Source organism: Cupressus sempervirens, chromosome 2 (genome assembly GCF_028749045.1).
Source record: "Cupressus sempervirens isolate cs-2001-9-10 chromosome 2, ASM2874904v1, whole genome shotgun sequence".
Lineage (NCBI taxonomy): Eukaryota > Viridiplantae > Streptophyta > Pinopsida > Cupressales > Cupressaceae > Cupressus > Cupressus sempervirens.
Window position 1 is genome coordinate 697,564,705 of NC_143119.1, and position 22,289 is coordinate 697,586,993.

General features: G+C 35.2%; 1 pseudogene; it reads right to left on the reverse strand.

Moving 5' to 3' along the window:
* Positions 1-4,309: 4,309 nt before the first annotated feature.
* Positions 4,310-22,289, reverse strand: part of LOC149575289 (uncharacterized) — a 74,536-nt pseudogene continuing 56,556 nt past the window's right edge.

The window sequence follows — 22,289 nt, forward strand, 5'->3', positions numbered from 1 at the left end:
ATATGATCCTGGGACTCATCTGTACACACTGCCAAATATGAAAGATCATCAACACATTCTAGCAAGTATGGTCGACTGGATATATGAACAAAGCCCAACACCGGTGTATAAAAACTAATACCAACATCAGACAAGATACTGGCACAAGAAAAGACAACACCGTGTAATCCGCTAATCAAATCCATGATAGCACCCAAACAAACACTGCGACCAAAAAGTGTTAAAGATCTCCAGTCAACTGAATCCCAAACACCAATATAACAATCTCGTGTCCATATCCGTAAACTAGAATCAACTGGTAACTCAAGCAAACTCCTCACCTGAGTAATATGACCAATACCAACTAACTCCACATACCTGTCATGATAAGGTAATGAAGTCACAATACTATCTTCACTCACCTTCAGCTGGCGGGATAAATCATGTGAAGTACTACCTGCCTCAACCTCATGTGATGAAGCATCTAACTGCGCCTGGTACTCTTTCTCAGCAAATTCATGAATGCTCAATGTCTGCTCATCTCTACTAGGTATCTCACCATCCTGCACAACAACATCCTCATAATCATCATCTGAACCCACTACACTGTAGTCACTGCCTGTTGTAACTATACCATCCTGAATACCTGTGGCATCACCCTTTGACAACCTGTAAACAATTGTCTCAATTTGAGTATCAAGTTGACTGTTACTATCAATCTGTGTAATATCCTTTCCCACCACCTCCTGTGGCAAAGTAGAATCTGAGACCACTACCTGGCTATCAGCTAGTTTCTCAAACTCCTCATGCAAGTTCTTGGGAATTGTGTCATCTGTCCTGTGAGAAAATCTGCCAAATAGAAATCCAGTCAACTTATCCACCTTAGCTGGGTCAGATAACATGTCATTTATACGGTGGTGCTCAACCAACTGTTTAGACATGTCATGGCTTATTTTCATAAGTTTATCTCGAATGTCTAAATAACCATCCTTTCTACTATTTTGACTCTGGCTATCAATTGTCCAAGATCGTTCCCTCTGAGACTCTGTACTATACCTGTCCATTCTGGATAAAGTAGAGTGTAACCCCAATAGGATATAACTTCTTCAAGCACCAAGAACTAACATGCAAATGATTAGAAGTAGCATGCAACCATAGATTTGGACATGCAACTGATTAGAAGCAACATGCAACCACCAAATTATGACATGCAAGATCTGGGTAGTTGTCAAAACTGACATGCAAACTTCTACAACCGCCAAATTCACCAAGAACTAATAGGCAAATGATTAGAAGTAGCATGAAACCATAGATTTGGACATGCAACTGATTAGAAGCAACATGCAACCACCAAATTATGACATGCAAGATCTGGGTAGTTGTCAAAACTGACATGGAAGATCTGGGTACTTGTCAAAACTGAAATGCAAACTTCTACAACCACCAAATTCACCAAGAACTAACATGAAAATGATTAGAAGTAGCATGCAACCATAAATTTTTACATGCAGCTGATTAGAAGCAACATGCAATCATAAATTATGACATGCAAGATTTGGGTAGTTCTCAAAACTGAAATGCAATATCTGGGTAGTTGTCAAAACTGACCTGCAACTTCTACAAACCCTCAGGCTGGCAAGATCATGGCTCTGATACCACTGAAATGTCCCTTTTCTGATTTTACATGATATTTCAAGCCTCAAATCAGATCTTTAAAATCAAACAGCTAATATCCCAAAGATCCACCAAATTCCTCAAGAAACCCCAAATCGGGTATGTTGAAAATAGTGCTAAAAGCTTCACAACTTCACAAATTATTAATGAATCTGAAAATGGAAATTTTTACAGAACTTTCAGCAGCATAACAGCCTACAAATTGATATTTCCAGATCCGTATAGCCTTTACACAACAGCTCGAAAATGTAGGACCAAAACTATGCTCATCGGGCTCCCGAAATAGCACAAAATATGCTCGAAAACACCACAAGAACACTAATAATCTATCTCAGAAGTTTAATCACGTCCCAATATATATATTCAGCTCTATTTTAACAGCTTAAAGTATAAAATACAGCAGCAACCAAAACTGATATGAAATACTCAACCGGAAACACCAAACTCTTACAAAAATACACCCGGAAACTCACAAATCTGCACTGTTTAGCACAAAGGCAAACTCTGTATGAGCATGCACATGGAATGGCTTCAAAATCCCGTCCTTAGCCTTCCTGGAAACCTGCAAACTCCCGTTCTTGGGTCTCCCTGGAAACCTGCAAACTCCCGTTCTTGGGTCTCCTTCTCCACAGGTTTGGCAGCCTCTGAAGAATAACAAAGAATGAGTGAAAATCAAGTCTGGAATCCCCCCAAAATGCCTCCAAACCTCTTTAAAAAGGGCATAACTGTAACTCACGTCCAAGAGAGGTTAATGAAACATATTTTAATAATAATTATCATTTATTAGTCCAACGGTTTCCAAAGATTAACTCCCTTTTTCCGAAACTTCACTTTCTTGGGCCTGCCTGTCTTAGCAAAGATTATTATTTTTTAATTATTTGAAAAGGGGACATGACAGAATAGAAGAGTGCGTTGGAGGTGCCTCTCTTAAGAATCGCAGCTAGGGAGGCCAGGCACTTCCCTGTGGCAATGGAATCAAGTGTTTCAATTTATGTTGGCTTCAGCTTTATTTTTCCATTTCAATTCATGATTAATAAACAAACATTGTACAATGTTTTGCAAGTGAAAGCTCTAGATTGTACAAATAATGAATGAGTACCCAATTAATCCTTGCAATAATCTTTACTCCCATGTCTGGTTCCTTTACATGTTTGTTAATCATATGGGTTGCGCCCAATTTTGATTGTTGCCTTCGCTACCTGCTACCAATTCCATCGCAAATGGGAGAGATGAGTTGTTACATGAAATCTTGGGTTGACTCCTAGAGTATATATTTTGGCAATATAAATCAGTCAATATTGTATTTTTAAATAATTGTACCAATATATTGAAAATAATTTATTTTATATAAATTGAATAATGTGTTTTAATATCTAACAATATAAGAAAAGATTTATAAGTTTTATACAAATCTATTAATGTGCAGTTGTTTTAGACATTAGCAGAATTGATTAAGAGTCCAAGAGTGAGAGAATCTCAACCTCCGCGTGAACATTGTTGGAAAGTGGTGCATCATGAAAATACTTGTACCTTGAAATAATTCCCACTTGCCTTGCCCGAGGCAAATTGCCTGCACTTCTTATCAAAGGCTCGAGGCACTCAAAAACCCTTTCATCTCTCACAGATTTTCTCCTCAGAACCTCTTTCTTCTACGTAGAAATCTTCGGCAAGGAGATTTTTGGCCTCCGCTTGAATTCCTCCCATTTTTAACTTAGGCAAATCACACAAAACCAAAATTTGCTATCCATATCTAGTCTGCAATGGGCATTGCCATTGGCTTCTTCTGACTATCAGAACTCGGAAAACATTAAATTTATTCCAGTTTAGATCACTAGAACTTGAGAAATGAATATCTTCCTATCTTTAGAAAAAGTGCGAAGAAATTGCATATTCATCAGTGGGGACCTGAGGCTTGTATGGGCCAAGGAAAAATTCCAAAGTGCTGCTTCAATCAAAAGAGAAGTAATGAAACAATGAAAGTGCCGCCAACAAAAGTCATATTCAGTGAAATTGTTACTTTTGGCGGGAAAAAATTATAAGTTATCCAATAATCTTAATTCTAATCATTACATTTTGATCAAGCTCTTTAAAGCTCATACTCAAATTTCAAAAAAAATCTTATTATTTAATTGAATTATGAAGTGAGTGAAAATCAACTGAAATGTTTGATATTAAAATCTATTATCAAATTTTTTAATAAATTTAAATTTAAATATATTTATGTATATCTATTTTATATAATAATTTTAGTAAATATCTATATAGATATATTTCTAATATTACTTTATTTTTAATTTATTAATATACAATATTTAAAAAGTACTATCATATAATTTAACAAATTTAAACTCAAATTTAATTATATAATAAAGGGTGTCTATCTCTTAATGCCTTTTACAATTGGTTAGTCAGCCCCCTATAACACTATTGGACTTACCAAATATAAATATATAATTAAAAAATATGTAGATAAAAGATCAAATTAAAGTTCTATAATGAAAGTATATTGACTCTGAAAATAAATATAGAATTCTTAAAGTTTGACAATAGGTCCATGTACCAAACTCTGTACATGGACTCCAATCTCTCTTGAATGAATATGCACCTCATATTATCCAGTTATTTGGAATTTAGTGCTTTTTCCTAAGAAATCACTTCACACTGTCAGCAGATATTTTGGGCAGCAATACTGATCTTTCTGTAAAATTAATTTCAAATTTACTTGGCAGGGGACCTCCTTACATTGCTCCAAAGTTACTTCATTGCTTTTATAGATGAATTCGTCCTGTAAATTATATGGCTGGCCCATGGATTCGAACACGCCACGTCCTTCCTCTTTATTTGGGAAAACGAATTGCTGCAAACCGTGATTTTGTTGTTCGAGCTCAGCAACACAGAGCTTTAATTCCTTCAGATAGCTCGTGGTGTTTGCCAGTATTGAATGCTTATCTTTCTGTAAACAGGACATTTAAAAGTCAGAGGCAGCAACAGAATCGCAACATGGAAACAGAGCTTTTGGGGAAAATTTGTAAATGTTAATGAATAAACTCTAAAATTCAATGACAAATTTGTTCGGATTGAATTTCAATTACTACGTATCCTCTGCTTGAAAAAATTCCATTCATTTGAGATATTTTCACATTCTTTTTATTCAATATTGTAAAAGTATTTTAACAGAGTCTAATTTTCAAGGATAATTTATTTGGATTTGTTTTAGAACTAACTCGTTCGGCTGCTTAAATTTACTCCATTTCTTTTAAAGACTTCTCAACAGTTCTTTTAATTAAAAAATGCTCTATATTGTGTGTTAAATCCCTACTTCTTAGTTTACAAAAGCCGAAACAAAAGAACAATCTAATGACTGCAAATTTTTGTAGATCGCTTATTTGCAGGGAAAAAAAAATCGTGATAACACCGTTTTAATGTAATACCTTTGAAATTTAAGGCAAGGAAGAACAAAGATTTAAGAAGTGCTGTCTCAATTTGATACTTCTGTTCCGCTCGGCTATCATGTGATCAAATGTCGCTTTGTTCTGAAACCCCGATTTTTCTTGCTGTTGTTGATGAGGATGAGCAGGAGCAGTTTGCATTGACATTCGCGACCTCGAATTCCTCTTCTCTTCAATTTCTCTGAGAAAACCTAAACATCTCTTGAGCAAAATCTGGCCCGAAAATGATGTTCCAATCGAATCACATATCTAGTTTGTAATAAAAGATATCCCAGTTACTGAAATATACACAATCAATGCAAACCATTAACAAAAACAACTAGTTGTTTTACGCGACGGACAGGTTTAGATGAAAGTCTCACCTATAATAGCCGATCGGCTAATTACATGAATATTTGAGCAAAATCATGTCATAACCCACATTTTTTTATTTGAACATATAGATTATTGGAATTTTGGCCATGAAGGTCTACTTTTCCACGACCTGTGTTCAACAGGTAAGTCGGTCCCTGCATTATTGTATTCGGCTTTTCATTTGAACTGAATTTATGGGCCCAAAATGCTTATTTTCCATTCAGTGATCACTGGTTCGATTCCCATCAAGTGCTTAGTTTAGCGGCATATTGTTGCATGAATTGTAGGCATGGGATGTAACAAAGGGTAGAGGGGTTAGGATGGCGATTGAAGTGAGATTTTAGCATATTAGATCATTGTGGATTACGAGTCATAGTGAGATTGCGATCAAATGCATTAGAATCCTTATGGAACGTGTTGAGAGAGGATATGAAATGTCCTGTGTGGGTTTGATGCAAATAGCAATAAGTTCTAGAAGCACTTCAGAGTCACCTTTTGAAATTCTGTTAAATTAATACTTCTAATCTTGAATTCTATTCTCATTACATGGCAAGCCTAATATTGAATAAGTTAAATGTCATCACTCCATTCATGTCGGACCTATTGGAAGTTATTCAAAGTTCTGTTCAATTGAATAATATTTCATCTTATGCCTCCAACCAAAACTAATAGAATGCCTATGCTACGGATATTGCAGTAATATTGTTGTTGTTTTTTAAATTCACAATAGAGATTCTTCAACATTGTGTCATCTTTATTATTTAAGTGGAAGATACAAAATTTTAAAGCTACTAGGAGAATAAAAGCTTGCGTGGTCTTTGAGTGGAGAGAAGATTCTATTGTATGTCTTTGCTACATGCACGACAATAATATTGTTGTATTCTTATTCATGTTTGAGATCCTTCAACATTGTGCTATCTTCATCTAAGTAGAGGGTAAAGAATTTAAAGCTACAGTGGAAATCAAAATTGGTGTGGTCTTTGAGTGGTGAGAATATTATTTTGAGTAGAACCTTTAGAGCCACTGTAGATCAGTCCATATCTTTGGTCACAAATCTATGCAGTGAATGCAGATTCTGCATACCAAACTTTCATCTTAGTGTTGATTACCTTACATTCTGAAATTTAAACTCTAAAATTAGAAAACCATCAACCAATGCAAGGAGTGCAGCTAAAATTTGGAGAACTAATCAGATGGACACAACTTGGAAATCATGAATTTGGTTTAATATTTAGATAAAGTGATTCTTACTAGGGGCAACTGATGTTTCTATCTTATTTAGCCAAAAGAACCCATTACCAAATAGGATTAACTTCTTTTTCAACTAATTGTTGAACAATATACCATATCAATAGTGAACCCTAACAAACTAGCCTTATAACTGTAAATTGAGATTGTTTGGTTTATTCTTTTCTAACTAGAGGCATTGATGCATAGCATAGTGGATATGAATTTTTCTTTGTCTATTGAAATTTTACTTTCATGGTTCAAAAAGTAATGATGTCTCCTTGTTATTTATAGTTCAAGAATATCATGAGAGCCTTGAGAATTATTGTTAAATTCTATCCCAAAAAATGTTGTTCAATTTAAACATTCTCACATAATATGAATGTTGCATTATGATAATTCCTTTTATGAAATGAATATTTTATTGGAATAACTTATGAAAATGTCTATGTGTAGATAGTGCATATTGCGTAATTGTAAATTGTGCATTTGATTTTTCATTGCATGAGTACATTGTATTACCTTAGTGGGATGGCGGTATATTTTTATTAAGTCGTACACAATGTGTTATACAATTCCATTACTTCTCTTGGTTCTACTTGGTTAGTCTTTCTCGTTGTTGAGATGGGTATCTTTCATGTCGGGAAAGATTCTTGGGAAGCTTAACAGCTTCATGGTAGGGCGGTAAAGTACTCCTACAATATTCTCGCCTTTGTTTTCTTAGACAAGTTCTCGAGCTTCTATCAAAACGATCAACATAATCGATACATCTCAGTATTCTAGTAATGAAATTATGGTTTCTTTTAGCTTTGAGCATATATGTATATGTATCATTTTTGTTAAAGTTAATGATAGTTAATCAACTAATGTTGACTAGTTAATCTTCAAATGACTTTGACTCTCATTTAATTTTTCTATATTTTATGGAGATTACTGATTTGGCATTGGCTTTGCAAGGGTAGTCTTTACATATGGTATCAGAGCTCTTGGTTCCACACTTGGGACTTGAGTTCACTATGCTAGACACACAATTGTAAGTGAACTCGTTTACTTTATGTTGTATGAGTTGATTGCATGAGTTACATGTTGTGTCTCTTAGTTATGATTACTTTTAACATAGAAGGATATGATGCTCCTTATGCATGTCATGATTTTGAGTTAAAATTGCATTCCTTTAAAGACTGTCAAAATGAAGAGTTTATGGAATGATTGGTAAATTGCATACCTCATATGTTTATGATTATATTTAATTTAAATTATGTGATGGTATAATATGTGTATTTTTGTATTAAAAGAAAAGAAAAATACCTTTAATTGTGTAAATAGCATGTGGTGCAAGAATTATGTTTACGCCCAATTTATGCGGTTCATTGAGTAACCTAGTATGATGAATAGAAAGAACATGGATTTCATTTTTTTTAAAGTATTGTATTTTCCATTGTGCATTTAGAAATATGATTATCATAATAAATTGCATGTGATGCATGTGAAGTTTGTTTATGTTCTTAGCAGTCCTTGGATGCAAGGTGTCGTTAAACATCTACTCCCTCTTGGTGACTAGTGAGGGTCACTGTGCTTTATGTGAATTGGGTTTTCATTTTATTATGTTCAGTTTTATGAACTTGGATGTGATGAAGGACTAGCTTGAAATTTTATGTTCTTTGTGACCACCGAGCCACCAATTTCTTATGTAATCTATTACTGTGACTCTTGTTCACTTTTATTTTTGGTTTTGCACCTCCTTTTTGGATTTTGACTTGAGAATTGTGAATCTTGTTTTCAATATTTCTTGGATCTTGAGGTGGCTAGGGTGTGAGTGTATTTTTTATGATGCTAGTCCTGTGATTTGAAGGTGATGTCATCTATCATGTTTAGTGTGGAACATTGATAGGATGTTGAAAGGAGTAGATTGTGAAGAACATGTCATTTTCCTTTTTAATTTTTTATATAAATTATGCTTTATTTTGGAAATATTACCTTCCGGTGTGGGTGCTAAATGTGGACAATAAGGAGGGGTAGAAGTGATGATTTCATTTTCTACTCTACCTACTAGTGTAATCCCAGCACTACAAAATACTTTGGCCAAAGCTATGTTTCACTTGTTTCATCTCCTTGCCACATCCATGATTATGGCTATATGGGCATATGTGAGCTTAGACATATGTGTGAGGTAGTATGTTTCATGGCTGCACTATATACCTCTTGTCTTTGGTACTGTATGGGCATTCCATAATTGGAAATTCTACGTGTTAAGTAGGATTCCAAGAAAGTACCTTTTGTATTACTAGGGCATTTTCAGGTTGGGTAATCCTATGAGTTAGGTAGGATCCCAAGGAAATTCTTATTGATAATATTTGGTCATTACAGGTTTGGGTATTCTACAACTTAGGTAGGATCCCAAGGAAGTGTAAGGCTTCATGGTTGGACAGGAAAGCACCTCAACCCTATTTTATGTGATGATTGAATGGTGTGAAGGCCATACATCACAACTTGCATTTATATGATTGGCTAAGCACACTATGGTGATGAGATGGGCTTGAGGGCCTAAGGTCACCGAATTGATAAAAATTGGATTTACTAATCCCTACAGGTGATTGGTGAGCATACCTAGATGATTTACTTAAAGGTGTAGATCACATGGTATATGGCATTGCACTTGTATGATGTGCTTATTGTTCCATGTCTAATGTGCAGGTCGACATTTTCTATGATGCCATTGAGTTATGATGCTTTAAATTATACTTCATGTATTTATTGAATCATGCATTTTGATGGATGGATGATGTGTAGATCAACATCTTTGGATAATGTCATATGTTACATTCTTAAATGCATAGTTAAATATTCTAACCTTTGATTATGCTGAATGAAATAGTTGCTGACTATTCAAACTAAGGTTTTGTTTGATTATTTTCATGTTTCTTGCAATTGATAATGTAGAAATTGTTTAGTAGGATATGGTTCTTACATATGATGAAATAAAGTTTGACATGTAGGTCAACTTCTTCAGTATATTCATGTATGGAATATTCACGTGATGATATATTGTGCTTAACAATTTGGTCAATAATTTGTTTATGAAATGTAATTATTATTGCACCTATCATTTCAATATGTAAGTTGGAAACTAGAATGAAGTTTCATAATTAATTGGAAGATATTTTATCTACTTGTTGATTCAACTATATGTAGTCAACTTTTGACTAACTAGACTTGATTTTTTTGGCCTATGTGGCAAGTGTATGGAAATGCAGTCTTCCTATGAGAATGCAAAAGGGTATGTATAGATCCTTCTTTGATTTATTTTTAGAAATATATTGCAATGGTGTTATGTATATGTGATGATCCACCATATATGTGACTTCAACTTAATAGAAATTTGTTGACTCATTTTATTTATTCAACTTGTTCAATGAACAATGATCAACGATTTGGTCATCTTGAGTTATCTATTTCAGAATCCTAGTTGATATATTATTCAACATAGACTTGGTCATTATGTATTCAACTTAGACCTTTGGTCAATATGTCTGGTTGGGATTTGGTTTTATTACCTATCTATGCAAAACTTTTGGTCAATGTTGCTTGATACATTTGACTGTGGGGTAAGTGCACCAAGTTGTGGTGCCAAAAAGATGACACCTCTATAGTGTGTATGCATTAAAGCACGTGAGCACTTTTCAAAAAAAAACAATTTTACAAAGCGCGTACATGCTATTTAAAAGGCTTTAAATAGTGCATGCACGCTATAGCGCATACACACTATAGGGTGCACGCGCTATTTAAAGCTTTACATTCTACCAAGCCTAATGTTTGTCTTTACTGTGGGGATCCAACCCAAAGCTTTGGAGTTTATAAACTGGTCTGAGACGTGTTTTTCTGCAAACATACAAAAAATGATTGATTTTTCTTATGTGCTCTCCTTCTAGTTTCCTTGTGGTTGAACATCGATAAAATTAGGTTACATGAAATTGTAGGTCTCTGTGTTAGCTACACAACCATATAATTTATTTTTTATTTGAACTATTTCAAGCCTTTCATCTATAATTTCTTTTGAATGTATGTCCATTTTTTGTCAAAAACCAACATGTACTAATTGGACTGTAGATTTTAGCTCATTCATCAAATTTTGCAACAACTTAATTTTTTAGAAACTAGACTCCATTCTACACACTTTGAAAAAAAGAAGTTTTGATTTTAGATTAGTTTTCAATCATTTCTAGGGGGAGCACATAGATATTTCACGTTTTTGGGATATGTCTAATTAAAAAATTCATTAAAATAAATACACATTATAAAATTACCCAAAAAATTTGGGATAAACTACATAGTGTTAGGTAACTTTTGACTGGAGCGATTAAAGATTTTCAAAAAAAAAAGTTAAAATTTTTGGGGGGCCACACTTTGTACTATGTTATCTTTTTCTGGAATAAATAGTACCACTTTTTGTGGCCCCCTTTTTTGAGGACCTAAAACTAAACCATTTTGAAAAAAAATTAGTAGTTTAGAAACTAGATTCAGAGGACTATGACTTTTATTTTTGTCATATCTTAAAATTTTGACCGTAACTATCTTCAAATTCTTGTTGAAGTCTAGAAATTGCTGATTTCAGGAAAAAGGTGTCCACTTATACCCCCCTTTTGGCATCACAACTTGGTGCACTTACCCTGTGTGACCTTCATATCATCCATTTACTTATCTTATTGATTATATTTATATCATTAATTCTGAGCTATATGATGCATTATGATGTAATTACATTGTATGTCAACTTTTGCAAGAATTTGTATGCATAATGATGATCAAATATTGATGAGTACATTGATGAATTTTGTTGGCATTAAGTTATTATTTCCATTAGTGACAACACTTATCTATATCAGTATAGCTATCGAGCTCATCACTCAGTCTACAATGTATACCGAGCATTCAGTGGTTACCTTGTACATTCATCACTTAAGCAGTTTACACCGAGCCTTGCAGTTCACACCGAGCATTCTAGTGTTAACTAAGTTGAGTATAACTACCGAGTGAATGTGCAATCTAGCAGTGTCTAACAAGTTTACAGTGTTCACCTAGCTTCGCAGTGTTTACCGAGTGATTAAAGCACAGTGCCTATCGAGTGATGAAAGCACAATGCCTACCAAGTGATGGGAGCACAGTGTCTATCGAGTGATACAAGTGCAGTGTTTACCAAGAAATGAAAGTATAATGTTTACTGAGTGAAAGCAAGGTAAATGGATTCATTTTTTACCGAGTGATACTATATCTAACAAGTCTCTAATGGTTACTGAGTTCAGAACTACGTCAGGTGATTAGTATGGACCGAGCCTTCACTTCTACCGAGTGCATGATGATGCCGAGTAATGCAGTGGATGCCAAGTATCAGAAGGTCACCGAGTCAGTTCAGTGAACCTGAGTTATTTACTATTGGGCCGACTCAGTAATATTTTGTTCACTTGTGTTTTGGCCGACCTTGCAATTATAGTTATTGAGATGGTATATATGTAACGTATTATATCATTTACAATATGAGGGTGTATCCAAAAAAAGGGATATGTAATGTTTAGAGAAGTGTAAATGCGAATCAGTAGAAGAGAAGAATATTCAGCAAGGTCTACAAGGAGCAGTAATAATTCATCAGTCACAAGAGGTGATATATACTTCAAGGATCCAATCAGAAAATCAAGTTTGTCAGTAGATCCACTATTTCATCCTAACAGGTGAATCAATTTTGTAAATCCTTTAACAGGGTAAACTTAACAGTCTTTGTATAAATCTCCTAACAGAGTGCATACTTCAGTATATGTTTGTAAATCCTCTAACAAGGTGGACCTAGTAGTCCTTTGTGCTCCTAATAGGGCAGATCACCAGAAGGGGTCAATGTAAGCCTTAACAGGCCAACTTTATACTGTAGTAACAAAGTTTTGTGGGTATCATCCCCACCCCAGTTTTACTTTCTATTTGGAAGGTTTCTGGGTCACCAAATCATTGTGTACATGTGTTATGGATGTTTGATTTCTCATATATGCAGTAGATTAGATGAATGAATGGTGAATAGTTAAATTGTTGAATTGTTCACAGTTTTAAAGTTATTGATTCACCCCTCCCCTCTCAGTAACCTATCATATCTTGAATATTTTCAGCAATTGGTATCAGAGCATTTTGGTTCTCAGGACAAAGCTTGACAACTTGAGCAAAGATCAAGGACAATGGAGATATTCAGACTTGACAAATCCATTGAAAATGAAAAGCTAGATTTAGAAATGGCCATGACTCGGCTCAAAGAAGCAAAGGAGCATCTTTCTCAATCCTTGAAGAGAAGGAAGGAACTTGCAAGACAAATGAATGATCATCAGTATATTGAAGAAAAGATTGAAGACATTTTACCATCAAGCAATTTAGATGAAGCTAATGAGGCTATTAAGGAACTCCTAGCAAAGAATGGTTCTCTGCAGGAATAAGTAAGAAAGTTCAAAAGAGAACAAGAAATTCAATCAATCAGGCTATGTGAAATCTTGGAAAAGAGACACAAGGCAAATGAAGACTTAGAGGAAAGAAATAATCAATCCCTTCAGCATGAAGATCTTGTAAATCAACTATCTAATGCAAATGAAGATATTATGAATCTAAGATCTGAAAATGAAAGCCTAAGGAATGATCTGATCACTGAAAAACAAATCAATGAAAGCTTAAAAAATGCCTTGAGATCTGAAAGACAAATCAATGGAAGTTTGGAAAATGACTTGATCACTGAAAAGCAAATCAATGAGAGAATGATGAAATCTCAAGCAGACATGACTCAATTAAATCAACAAAGTGAGTAGAATCTTCATAGAAAAAAAGGCAAAGATGGAGTTGGTTACAAGGAAGAACGTGAAACCTCCAAACAAGGTGCTCAAAGGAATCAAAGACCTACTTGCAATCACTGTGGTAAGCTAGGTCACACATCAAAAAAGTGTTGGAGCAATGGAAAAGGCAAATTCAATGGTAAATGCTACAATTGTAGTCAGCATGGTCATAAAGCTAATGAATGCAAGGAAAAACCAAAATTTGAAAGCAATTATCACAAGTGCAAGAAGCATGGTCAAAAGGCATTCCAATGCAGATCCAAATCATTCAACCCAGCTGAACAACTTGTTAAAGCAATCTTTGGATGGGATTACAATACCTAATGCAGATGTCATTATTGTGGAGAATATGGACACATTAGCAAAGACTTCTCAAGGCATCACTTGAGGAAAAGAGACACAATAGTAAGATGTTATACATGCACTGAACTCGATCATATAGCTAAAAATTACATGAATATAGGAAGAGTTGAAGATGAAAAGAAAGCTAAAGCTGAAAACATTCGAAAGCAAATGAGGCATTAGTGGATTCCAAAATCTACCGAGAAAGATAGTTCAAGTGATGGCAATGTCACTCAAGAAGTGGATGACTCCATCATTTCCAATTAGATTCATAAAGGATCTGGAACTGTATCATCAAGCTATATCTAGAACAGTTCCAAATGCAAGAAAGAAAAATGATCAAATCAGTATTCTAGATACACATTTTTCTCCTAGTTGCATCTACCGAGGAAAGTGGGTTGAAAACCTTAGCGAACTAGGTCAAGAGTAACTAAAAGTTTTTGTTCGACCACCGAGTTGCAAGCTTCTACTAAGAAAATGAATGGCATCTTGTCAAACACTATGTTATCTTAGCTACCTTTGTACCAAACATTTATGGAAAAAATTTGTCAAAAAGGGTAGAATTTGATTTCATTCTTCATCGTGATTTCAGAGCTAAGAAATTTCCAGTGATTCTAAAGAAAATTCCAAGCGACTCCAAGCAATTTCAAGTGATTTTTTTTTAAAAGGCAAAAAATCTGTTCAAAATTTGCTTACACTTACTGAGCAGCAATGGCATCCGGGAGTAGCAGCGGCACCAAGGCAAAAAGAGGTTCAGAAATGCTAGTCAAAGGTGTGGAGTGGAAGGTGCTAAATTTCAAGCTAGCTCCAGCAATCACAAAATCACTCGACCCGAATGGAGCTCAATCGCAAATTCCAACTAAGGTACTTCTTATCAATGATATTCGTACTCATTTTAGATGTTCTATTCAAGAAATTGGAAACCTAGAAATGGACAATGCCCTAGGAGATATGAGTGTAGATGGCTCTCTGAAACCCAAATACAAGCATCTTGAAACCAAAGGCTTGACTCATATCTCACATATGCGAAGAAATTTCCAAACCAAGTGGATTAGGTATATTTTGAGTTGGGTACATAATGGGCAACTATGGTTAGAGCAGCCAGTGTTAATCACAAAGAAGATGATTCACAAAAGCATGGGTCTCCCTATGCCAAACAAAGTGAAGGTTACCAAAACCCTAGGATGGGATGAGTTGCAAAAGGTAACCCTAGTCGAGTGGGATGGTAGAGGTTTGAAGGTTAACACTATATTAGATGTCGAACTAAGATTTGGTATTCATGTCATTGCCCACAAAATCTATAGCTCTAGTCGACTGAACAGTGTACCTTGTGAGGCTGTGGATTTGGTCTTCAAAATTGTAAAGAAGAACCTTGAATTTGACCTATCTGAATTACTGTTGAAACAATTAAACAAGAATATGGAGAGTATAAGGACTTCAAAGAATAATCCTTGCAAATTTGGCTCTCTATTGATCTGTTTATTTTTCTATATTCAAAAATTCTTTCCATCAAAAGGAACAGTTGTATGGAGAAAAGACATTCCAATTTTGTATCAGATAAATGAGTTTGTAGCAGAAATGGGTGAAAATTTTGATAGCATCATGGATAATTATTTTGAATATTTCAAGGAAAGGATGAACAATAGGTTCTGGATTCCACCAAAATTGGTTGAAGATTATAGAGATGATGTATGCTTTATGGTTGACTGTGATAAGGTATACATTCAGGTAGTCAAACCCTGAGTTGCATGGGTGAAACCTCTTCCTTATAAGGTAAATATTGATGAAGCCAGGGACATTATAGAAGCACTGGTGAATGAGCCAGTAGACCCTAAGCAACCAATTTTTGGAACATATGATGAGGCAAAGGCCAAAATTGAACTTGAAATCAAGCTACCCCAGGCCATAAGCAAAGGCAAGAGGAAGATAGCCAAATTGAAAACTACAATAGGTCCTCTTATGCTTACCGAGGGAAAAGGTGAGGATGAAGAAGGTGATGAAGAAGAAGAAGAAGGAGAAGAAGAAAAAGAAGAACATGAATCTGAAGAGGAATAGCCAAAGAAGAAAGCAGTAGTACATCTAAGACCATTTTTCAACCATTATTGGTCAAAATTTCAACCCACTCTTCGACCAAAATTCGACCAAAGTCAACCAACCCATTGGTCAGAAATTTTTCGCTCAAAATTTTGACCAACCTTCTGGTTGGTCAAAATTTTGACCAATACTTTGGTTGAAAAACTTCCATAGCCATTGTGCAAGTTTGTCAAGAATTGGTCAAAATTTTGACCAAACAAGGAAGAAATTTTCGACCAATAAAGGTAGAAATTTCGACCAAAGAAGGTAGAAAATCTTGCCCAAGAAAGGTAGAAATTTTGACCAATGAAGGTCAAAAATTTTGACCATTGAAGGTGGAAATTTTGACCAATGAAGGTTAAAAATTTTGACCATTGAAGGTATAAATTTCGACCAATGAAGGTCAAAAATTTTGACCATTGAAGGTAGAAATTTCAACCAATGAAGGTCAAAAATTTTGACCATTGAATGTAGAAATTTCTACCAATGCTTGGGTGTAAAAAAAATTTTAGGCATTCTATAAAACAGTTCACATGCCTTGTGTATGATATGAGATTTTGCATGCATCCTGCACTCTCTCATCCGGCTGATGATGGATTACGGAGAGTGATCTAAAACGATGACGCTAAAAAACACACAATCAAATCCAAAATGAAATTGCATTACAAATGGATTGTGGAAATATGATATTGTTGATTTTGCATGCATGTCTACCAGGACAATCACAACTTGAACATATATGTTATATATGTTCAAGTTGTGATTGTCCTGGTAGACATGCATGCAAAATCAACAATATCATATTTCCACAATCCATTTGTAATGCAAGTTCATTTTGGATTTGATTGTGTGTTTTTTAGCGTCATCGTTTCAGATCACTCTCTATAATCCATCAATCCATCATCAGCCGGATGAGAGAGTGCAGGATGCATGTAAAATCTCATATCATACGCAAGGCATGTGAACTATTTTATAGAATGCTTGAAAAATATCGACAGTAACTAATATGCTTCTTCATTAATATGCCCGATACAATAAGAAAACTTGACAACTATGCATGTAGCAAGTTATATGCTAAAAGGAAATCATTTAGGAGATACAAAATTTGAACAACCATATGTTAGGATTCTACAATTTGTATCACTTGCCTGAGTCTGACAGTTGAGAATAAGTTCATCATCCTCCCTACACTATGTTCCAATTGCCTACACATCCACAAAAGTTCCAGCGTCTTGAATTTGTAGAATATGAATTGTTTGGTAGCGAATGGACATGATTGACAATAAATCATCATATAAAAACACTCCCATGTGAAGCATGAATAGCAAAGGAAATGAATATGGGTGATAGGGAAGAGAATTCAATAATAGAGGCTCTTAACTTTAGTCACTCTCTAGGTCAGCTCGCCAAGTCACTCCCACCCAATCACCTCAGTGAGTTGACTCTTTCAGTCAGCTCACCAAGTCTATTGTTTAAGTACGCAAGCCAGGTCGGCTCCCCAAGCCAGCCCACCAAGTCATGTCACCAAGTTGACTGTTCGAGTACGCTCACAAAGTTGACTCTTTAAGTTCGCTCATCAAGTCACGCCACCAAAGTGCCTCATCAAGGTCAGTCTTTAAGTCCGCTCACCAAGTCATCTCGCCAAGTCGCTGCACCAAGTCGAGTCACCATCTCGCCTCACCAAGTGGGCTCGCTAAGTTGGCTCGCCAACTTGCCCCACCAAGTCAACTGTTCAAGTATACTTGCCAAGTTGACTCTTTGAGTTCGATCATCAAGTCACCCCACCAAAGTGCCTCATCAAGGTTAGTCTTTAGGTCCACTCATCGAGCTTGCTCACCAAGTTAGCTTGCCATGTCACGTCTCTAAGTGGCCGCGCTAAGTCAGCTTGCCAACTTGCCCCACCAAGTTGCCACTTTAAGCCCACTCACCATGTTAGATCGTCAGGTCGGCTCCCCAAGTCAGCTCGCCAAGTTGACAATTGAAGTACGCTTACCAAGTCAACTCTCTAAGTTTGCTCACCAAGTCTGCCCCCTAGGCCAACTCTCTAGGTCAAGTCACCAAGTCACCCCCACTTGCCCCACCAACTCACCACTTTAAGTCGACTCGCCATGTCAGCTCACCAGGCTGACTCCCCTAGTTAGCTTACCAAGCCAACAATTCAAGTACGCTCACCAAGTCAACTCTTTATGTTTGCTCACCAAGTTTTCCCCCTAGGTCAACTCACCAAGTCACCCCCACCCAATCACCTCAATGAGTTGACTCTTTAAGTCAACTCACCAAGTCGGCTCACCCAGTGGTTTTACCACCTTGCCTCAACAAGTTGGCTCGTTATGTGTGCTTACCTAGTTTCCCCATTGAGTTGCTTCTCTAAGCCCTCTCAACATGTCAGCTCACTTGGTTGGCTCACCAAGTCGACTATTCAATTTGACTTTTAGCCATAAAATGTGCCAAATCTTTCAGTAAATCATGTTCTGGATGTGAAGCTTCTTGTTTCTCTTATCCATTCTGCACAAGCTCTTCCTCGTGTACTTTCTTTTCAAAAAGCTCTGAAAGCAGTTCTATCACCATTCTTTCTTCCTATGTAGGTTTTTTATCATTATCTTGCAAACTTTCTTAACAACCTACAAGACAAACAACAATTTAGGATACCCATTTGGACTTTGCAAAGGGTTTTGGTGGTTTGGACCTTTGATACTGCTTGTACAACACATTTCCCAAAAATAAGGGTTTTGTGGCTTTACAAAGATCTTTGATGTATCCTGCAATGCTTTTGACCACTAATGTCAATAAGTCATAATATAAGTAACAATTATGAAGCTATCTATTACTGATACTAGCTCAAATAAAAACCAATGCACCAGAGAAGACCTATGAAGTATACTTAAGAGTGCCCTCAGCTATTTTTAATACATTTGAGGACACAAAGGAACATAAAAGAAGCATAAAATAGATATCTTCGCTGCTACTCATAATAAACATAAGACATACTCAACCATGGCTACATGATATAATCACAATGTTACACCCATTAATAAATAGTTAAAATGCTTGCTATAACAATAATCAATATAGTCTTAATAAAAAATAATAATTAATGTTAGATAATTATATGAGAGCTTCTAAAAGCAGAATGATTTTTCACCACCCACATCGCCCAATTGCAGACAATACATCGTTTGTTCTATCTTTATAAAATAATCCTTTAGCAAAAGGAAATTCAATGTAATAATGTGATCAAATGTATATTGAATGGAAATATCTCCAGACTAAAGGCAGGCTTACGGGTTACAACAAAAAGAACCTAATGCCCACACTTATTCTCAATATGGTAGAATGAGTTGCAATCAACTTTGTTGCTCTGATAATAAAACTTCCTAGAACAGACTAAATTACTCAGAAGTTTCACAGACATCAGATTCGGTAGCTTTATAACTATTATTTACAAGGAAAAGCTTATAATGCTCCAACAACAAAATTTACAATATCTTCCTATTGATTGGTATCCATGTACATTTAAATGAAGCACAAAAAATGAAATTGGTATATATAAGAACTTCTGAAGCTGAAATGTATACATTGAGCAACAATATAATTCTAACAGCCAATTCCAATGGCACACCTCCAACATCACTTGAGGAAAGGCAACAAACAATTAAGTACACATACATCACAGACTTAGGAATTAAATTGCAATACAATAGTTCCATAGAAGAACAACCATGCACTGAGTCGTGTCAACAAACCTAGAAATTCCTTGTGGCAGTAGAAACGCAACAAATACAACATTCGATTGATTTGAGAATCCATTTGCTGAAGGGTTCACTGGCTAGCCTCGACTCTAATTTGTCTGATATTGTGGTACACGTTGTGACCTTTTCTACTGCTGATTCTTGGGCTTGTCACTTGAAGGTGAAATTCCTAGCAGTCTTTGAGAAGCACTAGGTGAAGGCTGAGCCTTTTTTGCTTGATGATAATAATTGTTTTGCCTGTGCTGAGGATATTTGTTTGGGTAGGAACCATTTGTCACTATTGCCCACTGCTGAAGTTTCTGGAAAACTTCTTCTACAGGAGGAGGTGGACGAGGCATCTTTTGGTGCCTATATCAACAATCAGCTCCATTCGAATAGATACCATGTTTATACCTATTAAACAGTAAAATTAAACATTCATTTAGTACTATTACCATTTAAGTTCCAAATATATGATAGAAAAATCTTAATCACTAGCATGAATGTAAGAAATATTCTTGATCAATGATTGGAATCATAGCACAATCAAAGACCAAAATGGTAATTCAATATATTGTACACAATTATTTCTTAATCAGTCCTTTCTGGTAATTATCTCTGAGAAAATAGGATAAGCCATATTCTTCAACAAGAGACTAGCAGAAAACTGATATAAAATTTAACGAAATACTCAAAATAAATTATCAGCACATTTAATGATCTACTGCTAAAAGCTATGAATGCTAATTAGAAAACGTGCTACCACACAGCCAGTTTATTGAGTACAGAACAAAAGTTTAGATTAGAAGCTAAGATTGTTTGAACAGAGCTATATCAATTTAGGTCCATAGTTTACAAACACATAAAGTTCTTGCTGGAGGTGTGATTTTTCCTCCCAAAGACTCATGGATCAAATTAGTGGAAGAAATTCATAGTTTTCTCAGTGGGAATCAACAAATTTTGCCAACTTATCTCATGGTAAATAGCACCACAAATCTGCAAAAAAAACAATTTTTTGGTTCTTTTCATATTTACCAGATGTAAACGGAACAGATTGAATTCATTGATGACTGCTTGGAGATGTAGTTTGAAAACTTAATCAATGGTTGGTGTACATTTGTATTTAAACTTCCTCTCATTTACATTGTTTTGATACCAGACCCTAAAAATTGAAAATGGTGCTGTTAAACCGCTAAAAAAATCTTTTTTTTCCAACCATCTTATATTGTTGAGCATTTTTTTAACTTTATTGTGCAAGCTTTTCTCAAATGTTCAATATTCAAATGAATGAAAAATGTGCTTGTGTGCTTCTGGGGAAAAAGGTAATGTCTACATTCTACAGCATAGCAATCCAAGATGGTGCAGAAAGGACTCTCTACGGAAACCTACCATACCAAGTGCAATCCAGGGCATAGTAACCTATAGTTAAATCAAGATTCTTATGAGAGAAGGTATCATTGATTCAAATATAACCTTGACCAAATTATTGGTGAGATCTAATGTATCCAAGTGTATGGTTATAGATGCTAAAAAATTACCAAATTTATCTACAAAAATAATTGGATCCTTATTTAATATTAGAAAACACATCTTGCAAATAGTGTGTGCAATAAAATGTGATGGAATCATAGATGAGAGGAAACTCCATCTACTGTACCTACAATTTCTAATGATTTCATTTACAAATAAAATAGTTGCCTCCTTAATCATTTAATTACAAACCCTAATTTGGTTTACACTTCAATCTTCATATCAATACCAGTATCCTTATGTCTCCTAGTAATTATGGAAAATATTTACTACAAACTTTCTCTTTAGAAAACATCTTAGGGATAAAGGAATTGTGTATGGGCCTCCATTTTTTTCTCTTTCATCTCCAAAAGAAACCATTTCACAATCTTCCTTCCTATGCATTTAGCAGGCTTATTTTGCTATTCATTTCTAGCTGGATTCACTGTCAACCCGCCTAGGGCTTGTTGGTAAAATTCACAAACTGAATTTTTTTAGCTTCAACCTTTTACATTGTAAATTACAACGAGTCTACTTCTTTTCCCCAAGGTTTCATCAATTTTCAGCCCTCGAAAACAAAGATAGACTATATTTTGTAAAAACTGCCAAGTTATGAAGGAAAACTAGTAGCATTCAATGACTTTGAAGAAAATACATATGAGGCTCAATAAAATGAAATAAAAACCTATGCAAAACAAATCTAACACATATTACTAACCCCTATTTACAAAGAAATTTCAGAACTAATGACTGTTCACATGATTGAAGGTTACAAATAGCATGAAATCTGTCAAAAACTCAGCTTTGGCATTCAATCTTGTGCAATAACTTGCTTCCAACCTGTACAACTACCTTTTGAAAAGGCTTATATATGTTTTAGTGATCATTCCAAATTTTAGAAGGGAAAAGATAACTTTTATATGAAAGCCCACCAAGTTGCACAAAGTTGCAACATTGCAATTTTTCAATTTTTGCAAAGTTGACATCTTCATGACAATTTTTGGCTTCCTTGCCACAAATGGATGTAAAATGCATGTTTAAGACTTCTCCAATCATATTCTAACTATCTTTATGTTGTTTTCCATGTTTTGGCTTTTTCACCA